This window comes from Myripristis murdjan, chromosome 13 (genome assembly GCF_902150065.1).
Source record: "Myripristis murdjan chromosome 13, fMyrMur1.1, whole genome shotgun sequence".
Lineage (NCBI taxonomy): Eukaryota > Metazoa > Chordata > Actinopteri > Holocentriformes > Holocentridae > Myripristis > Myripristis murdjan.
This window is the reverse complement of record NC_043992.1, coordinates 4,978,689-4,985,995: the sequence shown is the minus strand read 5'-3', so window position 1 is coordinate 4,985,995 and position 7,307 is coordinate 4,978,689.

The window sequence follows — 7,307 nt, the reverse complement described above, 5'->3', positions numbered from 1 at the left end:
ACACGGAGCTGGAGGCTCCACGTCTCCAAGCCCAGCTCCCTGCAGTCAGCTACACATTCTCTGTTTATGCCCAGTGACACCTTTGGTTTTGTTGACAAACTTCTTCCTGGTCTTGTCTCGTCCTCAAACTTTTGAAACCACACCTGTACGTTCCTGTATGTGTTTGAATCTCTGAAATGTATTTGTTTTGCTTTTGTTTATTTTATTGATTGATGCTTTGGCAGCTGTGTTTTTTCAAACATGCATGCCAATAAAGCAAATTTGAATTTGAATTTGAATTTGTTCCAGTGAACCAAAGACCAAGGAGGCTTAAACCCCTGCTGACAGTGGGAAGCACTCTGAACGATCAAATGGAAGTACATTGGCCATGTTTGCAGAGGTCATTTCAAGAAGAACTGCAGTGAAGTTTACGAGAGAGAGAGAGAGAGAGAGAGAGAGAGAGAGAGAGAGAGAGAGAGAGTGTGTTGCCCCAGTTGGAGATGTGCTGGCTGCGGTCGTGTCTGACTGGTATCCAGTGTCCAGCCCCACTAAGCCCAGTAACAAGGCCACGGTGGGCCACAGCTAAAGCCTCCACCAGCACAAACAATGGAGCGGGGCTTTCCTGAGGGCCAGAGCAAACTGCTGACTGTCCACTCGCGCTAATACACCCCTATTCTGTCCTGTCTCGCTGCTGTCGCCTCTCTCGCTCACACACACACGCACACACACTCTCTCTCCCGCTCTCTGCTGGTGTGTATACACGTACACTGGGCAGAGGAGCTCAGCGGCCCATACATTGATGCATACACACCCTCGGATACGCCAGCACACACACACACACACACGCAGACTCACAGAACACACCCTCTCTTCTTTTATCTTTCTCTCTGTCTGTCCCCCATGCATCTGAAACCCCTTTGTGTGTGTGTGTGTGTGTGTGTCATTATCTATCCATCCATCCACCCCTCCTCTCTGCTTTCCATCCTCTCTCTCTGTCTGTCCGTCCATCCATCCCTCCATCTCTCTCTTTCCCAAACCAGGTCCCTCTCTCTCTCTCTCTTCCTCTCTCTCTCTGCTTGCTAGCCACACTGACAGTGTCGTTCGCTCTCCCGCGGGCCCAAACAGTCAAGCCGACCCCCGGATTGCCTCTGTGACCCACCGGCCTCCCTCAGCTCTGCCTCCCGGCTCTGCAGGACCCGCGGCCCGGTGCATGGGCCGCCGCGCTGCTGTTTTTCCTCTCTCGGCTCCCTCTTCCGGACCATGTGTGAGTGTCTTCGTGGAATATTCAGAGTCACCTGGACGCCTTCCTCCAACGCAGGTCAGTGGGACGGCTGTGTGTGTGGATCCACACCGTTTCATGAATTTAGTGAGAACCATGAGATGCAAATCATGTGCTACGTGGGCACAAATTAGCTGAAGATTAGGTTCCTTCACCACAAATATGGATTTTGTGACAATAGCACAAACTGGGCATGCTATTTTTTCTGTTTGTCATGCAAAAAAAGGTATGGATTTCAGCAACAAACCTTTGCTTAAACTTCAACAGTCTGGCTACTGGAAGGGAAATGTTTTGTTCATGGCTAAAAATGAAAACTTCACTCACAGTCGTCATTTTCTTGTCATGAGCTGGGGATTGAACCCAAGTTGACTGAAAAGTACCCACCCATCCACCAGCCCACCTTTAATGTCACTGTGTCAAAGCTGCTGCCTGTTTCTCGTCAGGACTCCTTCATGTCATCCTTTCACGGAGAGAAAACACGTCTGTCTGCGTTTTTACAGGCATGTTTGCTCATTTCACCAAATCTCAGTGGTTCTGACTTCTGTGGCTGTAGGGTGGGACCAGTGTTCACCTGACAGTCTGGTCTGGAGGACACAGGTAGAGAGTCAGCCTCATACCGAGAGAACAACTTCCTGAAATTAGTTTTTTAAAAATAGAGATGTTGTTCTTGTTCTTTCATTCTGTGGTTGCTGAGACGGACAGTAAAGCCCTAACGTGGCTGTAATACTCGGTGCTGTTTGAAGCTCATCCTCCTGTTATTGCTGTGCATCACTCATTGATTCAGTGTTTTAGGAGGGGTCTCTACATCAGACTTTATTGCAGGTATATGGTTTCAACCCAAACACAAGCATGGAATCCTTCAGTGGAAATTTAAGTCTGCAGAGTCCAGACAAGTGCAGTTGTGAGGTTTCCTAGGTTCAGTGTCCGGTGAGGTCTGGCTGAGCGTGGTGGGGGCTGACGGTCCGTCTTCACTGAAAACCATAGCCATCTGTGTTCATGTCTGAATATTGACAGGACAACTCTTTAAATATTAAAGTGTTATTGGGTTATAAAGTTCAGACATACTGTGTCTGAAAAGCTTCAGTTCCCATCGTCTTCATGTGTTTCCAGCTGGTAAAGACAGGGCCGTTTTTTATTTCTAGCTTGCATTCGTGTCAGTGCGACGTTACGTCTTGCATGGTCACATCCAGTCTCACCTGAGAACTGATGGGGCTTTGGGATAAACACGACTTCCTACATGGAAAGGTGCCGAGGAACTCCAGACCTCCATGTTTCAGAGAAGATCTGAAGGCCATGAGTTCAACAAACACAAAGCGCAGCGGGCCGGGCTAACGCTACAGGCTAACGCTACAGGCTAACGCTGGCTCTCTCTTGTTAGCGACTCATTTGCTAAACAGCAGACAGATCAAACCTCGTCTGTCTTCTCATGGACGTCCAAGGCGGTCGCGGTGAAACACATTGAGCATAACAGCGGTAACCTAACACAGACTGTTGTCATGCTCCATTAAATTAGCTCCTCGCAGTGAAAAACAAGATGTGTGGTAGGAGTTTTGCACAGGACGCTAACAGCTAATTAGCTGCGCCCCCAGCTGTGATGCTAGGTTCAGACCCGAGCGCTAGCCCCATCCAGTTAGCATGCAGTTGTTAGCGTGTGGTTGTTAGCGTGTGCAGTGTCTTCATGATGTGTCTCTGTGCCACAGCCGTGTTGGATGAAGTTTGACCGTGTGCTTCATGGCGTTTTGCGTTGCCGTCACAGCCGGGCCCTTCGTGCTACATCGTGCTACATCAACCGTCTGATAACCATCTGATAAAAGCAGAAATTTTTTAAAAAATTAGAAATGAGTGGGATGATGTGACGGTGCCATGATTAGACACTCGTCCCTGTTGCCGGTCATCATGCCTGCAGCAGCCGGCTGTGTGGGCTCCCAGTCACAGTTCACCACACATGACGCGCGCTCACATGCAAAGCAGGGAAACTGGAGGTTATGCTGTGTATTCCCCCTTCAGCGCCTCTGGGTTTGACAAAAGTTGGAGGAATGATGCATCTCACCACTGCATCACAGCATTTATAGCAATATGTGTGACTCGTTCACTGCAGAACAAATACATCATGTTTGGCGAGTGTTTACCGTCAACTTCATTTTAGTTCATTTTCCCGTATCAACCGAATAGAGAAATATATGACACCTACTCTTACCTAACATTTGAAACCAAAAATAAATTATTTTTAAAACCCTAACACAACCGTGTCCACTAAAAATTACATTACAATACATCTAAAATTCATTCTTAGTCACATTTAGGGTTAAACATATTTTGTCTTCAGTGTTTGTTTCTGACATATGACAAATTTGTTTCTAATTAACATATCTTATATATCATGTCGGGCAGTATTTAAGACGTTTTTGTTACTTTAGCCAACAAAACGACTCGGTTAAGGTTGAGAAAGGTTACGTTTAAGAATAAAAAAAATACTATGTACCGGTAATGTTTTCAAAAAACTACCACTATCGCTTTGTGCTGCACTCGTTTGGGTGGCAGTCAGTAGTTTGACCCATCTGCCACCCCACCCAGCTGCTGGTGTGGCCTTGGAAATAAGGGATTACAAACCTTCTTGTGATTCATTACAAACCAACATGATCCACGACTGAAACGTGTTCCACTCAGAACAGAATTGAGAATGCAGGTTAGTTTTATAGTTTTATATTTGAACCCACTCAGAGCTCCCGCTATGCTGCAACAAAACAACGTCTCTACTCGCTGGATTCTCTGGTTCTCAGCGCTTCAGAAATACTGCCAGCCATGACATTTTTCCAAAATGGAGGTGTAGCGTGAGTGACCTGTCTGTGAATAGTGGGAGGCGAGGTGGAGGGTTGGAGGTGAAGCACAGGCAGGAAGTGAGCATTGTGTGGCTGACTGTTTAGTTTATGTGCTGGAGCTTCCTCAGCCTCTCTGAGGAGTGTGTGTGAGAGAGACCGGCTTATCTGACCAAATCTGCTTCCTCTGCTCAAGTGTGTGTGTGTGTGTGTGTGTGTTCACTTGCATTGCACTTGCATGCAGCAGGCTGTAGATTCATACATACATACACACGCACAGTGACATCCCTCTCTCTCTCTCTCTCTCTCTCCCTATCTGTCTATCTATCTGTCTATCTATCTATCTATCTATCTATCTATCTATCTATCTATCTATCTATCCCACATAGCAGATGGGTGTGGCCCGGATCCGGTATTAAGGCGGCACTGCTGGGCTACTGCTGGCATGGCAAGTGGTATGTTAACCGGATGTGGGCCAGGTCTGGAATTGATGGCACTGTTTATGTGACGGCATGCCACATGTGGGCCGATTGTGGTTGGGTTTATGTGGCCCAGATCTGTCTTATATTAACTGACGCACATAGGTTCTGTACAAATAAAGAACTGTTAAGTCTTACCTTTCAAATGTTTTTCTACCTTGTCTCACACATCACCACCCCAAAATACATATACACTCCTAAATCAGTTGAGTCTTTCAGAGTTTACAGTAATAAGTTAATTTAAAATGATAAACAAATCCACAACACAATAATGAGCTTCAAAACTGACAAAAAAAAAAACAAAAAAACTTTATTTCTCAGAATCGAATGAGTAGCCTAATAATTAAAACTGATGGCCTTAACCTTATTGTTGAGTTATCAAGGACAACTTCGTGTTTTTGTGTTGAGAAATATCATATATTAAATATATTATTTATATTAAAAGAAAACGTTCACTGCCTGAGTCCTGAAAGACTGTCCGCTGATTGGTCGTGATGTTTCCCTGACAGCCAACCAATAAAACCACCGCTCGGTCGCCACTGAACGTGTCAGGCTGTGTCCTTCGCTCTCATTGGCCAACTCTCAACATGTGACTCCGTTTCCTGTGCTCTCATTGGCTTTAGCTACTTCCTGTTGTAAATCCCGCGCACAGAATTGAATGTTTACTTTGGAACGCGCTACTTTGAGCAAAAGAGAGAAAAGAGGAGGTATGTTTACGGTCTTATTATATCCACTTGTACAGTTTCTTAATATTGTTGATTAAGGAATAACTTTGTGACTTAACACACGGTGCACATATGTCCCTGCAAGCTGTTATGTCTTGTAACAGTATTCTGTGGGTTCTGTCACCAGCAACCGACCCGCGGTCGTCCCGATGCTGTAGCTGCTGCTTCAGTTGGCAGGAAGCGGACATGCAGCCTGTAGGAACCTCCGTGAACCACAGAGTTGAGGCAGAACAGTCGCACGACATCAGAGGGAAAACCAAAGGACATTTTCTCTGTAAAATATGACCCGGTTTTACTGAAATTGCTGTTTTATGCAAGTATGAATGTGCATCCTTAAGTCTGGAAGCCAGGGTTAGCGGTCAAAGTTACATAGTGTTGCTACCCTGTATGTTGAAATTCTGTTTACCTTGTACATGGAGTGATGCCATAGGCAGTCAGTGTTCATTCATATGTGGAATGTTGAATGTTCAATTCATACTGAATTCTCATTTAATATGAATTGCGTGTTATTTAGAACATGTTCCATATCAAAATAAATACAAGTCATTTGTATAATTGTACCACCGTTGTTGAGTCATTTTTAATCTGGGCCAAATAGGGCATGTGTGGTTATTACATGGCTTGATTAAGGTATACTTGAGGCTGACATCTGGTGCCAGTGCAGAAACTGTTCGGGGCCAGAACAGGACCAGCAGTGTGTCCGCAGCTGGCTTTGTGCTGGCCCATGTATGGGCCAGCTCTGGCAAATGAGATCTGGGCCACCAAAGGGCCGTCATTCTTTGCGGTATGTCGGCCGAGTGTAAGTGCATTATGTGGGCCAGAATTGGGCCAGACCAATTTTGCTATGTGGGATCCATATTATTGATGTCAACAAGTTTTGGAGTACTGGCAGCTGTCCCGCTGTCAGGCATGGTTTTCACTGTAACTCACACACACACACACACACACACACACACACACACACATGGACACACACAGCAGATACCAGCCTGCTCCGGTTTCCTGGCCCATTTAAGCGCTGACGAGGGCATAGCTGAGGTCTGATGGGACACTGTGCCCGATGCCAGCTGAGCAGCCCACACCCCTCCATCCCACACACACACACACACACACACACACACACACACACACACACAACTCACTCGCCTCTCACCACGCCCCTCCCCCCTGTAGCCCCTACCCCACCCCACCCCACCTCAGCCCTCCTTAAATTCTCCTCTGTCCAGTCTGGTCTCACCGAGCCCATCTGCCTTCATGTCGACTTCTCAGGAACTCAGAAAAATAAGCCCACTTTTTGTTTAATTAAGACGCACTTCTCATCATGTCCAGTGGATTTTTCCTGAGCTCACAATGCAATGCAAATCTTTTAAAGTCTTTCTTGAAACAAGGTGAACAAGTCTGCTAGTGGTATGAGATAATCCATTTTGCCATGGCATTTTCTGGATCCCAGTGGGCTGTTCTGTCTCATTCTGTCTTGTTTCAGCAGATTTATACTCACACTCAGAGAAGTTTCTGGAACAAATGAAAGTGGATGAGATGCAAGTGAGATTATCGCATCCTGTTGGCAGATTTTTTTTTCACTTGTTCCAAGAAAAGCAAAATTATGAGCCTGAAAAGGAGGCTAAATGTTAAGAGGGAGACTTTTTGCAGCACAAGAGACTGGAGCGTGTTCTTGATACCTACAGAGGAGTGTATTGTCCTTCAGCAGCGGTGCAATGATGAAAATCAGCAAAACAGGAGTTACCAGGTTTTCACATGACAACAGTGACATGCATACACGCACCGCCCTCCCCCCCCTCGTCCAGCCGTGCCGTCCCCCTGTCTAAATCCTGGCTTTGTATGGGAGCTGGAAGGCAACAATGACGGTGTTAGCTGACACAGTGCTGGCGGCCTGATCTGCCCTGACAGCACTGCCGCTCTGCCGGGCTCCCCGGCCAGAGGCGCAGCTCTCGCCAGGGCGGGACGACCCGCTGGGGCACCGTGGCAGGGGAAGCAGTCGGGTATCTGTAATGTCTGTGGGACTGGGTCT